The sequence below is a fragment of the Blennius ocellaris genome (genome assembly GCF_963422515.1).
Source record: "Blennius ocellaris genome assembly, chromosome: 13".
NCBI lineage: Eukaryota > Metazoa > Chordata > Actinopteri > Blenniiformes > Blenniidae > Blennius > Blennius ocellaris.
This window is the reverse complement of record NC_137662.1, coordinates 10377350-10378061: the sequence shown is the minus strand read 5'-3', so window position 1 is coordinate 10378061 and position 712 is coordinate 10377350.

Below are 712 nucleotides of genomic sequence, written 5' to 3'. Positions count from 1 at the left end.
CCCAGTCACTTGGACTATACGGCACCCAGTGCATTGGATCCGCAGGGAAGCCAATTCTGTGTTCAATAAAAATTGTATGTGTGACAGCTGGCAAAACTGATTTCCCTGCAAATGTGCCGAGTGGAAAATGTGGTTGTATGTTTATTGAATCCATCATGAACTCTTCAGGAATATGACATTACATGAATACAAAGTTATGAAGTTGATATGAAAAAAAAAAACGATCAGAAATAAAAAGCCCTGCACAATAAGTGTATTTGGTGATGGTCGATCGGCTGAAGTGAATCGGAGGGCTTTCTGAATTTCCATCTCATCTTCACAGACGTGCTTGTAAAAAATTTTGTTAAAAGGCGTTGTCATTTTACTTTAATGAGGCCGTTTCTTGAGCTTGCCAAAGCAGAAATCCCCTAAAACGCTTACTATCACATGTTTATGTGGCAGTACTGCAATCAGCCATAAGAATATGACCACTGACTGTTGATTAGTACTGATTTTTTTCTTTATAGTGGCCCACATTATTGCATGTGATCTGACTTCAAGCTTAGGGATTTCACCAAGTTTGATAAGGACTTGATGACTGAGTCACATCTCCAAAATGGCAGCTCCCTTTGGGGGTTCCCAGTGAATGTTTGCACCTTTGGTCCGATCCAAAAGTGGTATTACTGCTGTAGAAGTCATGGTTCCAACCGGAAGCTACTTGAATGCACAGTGC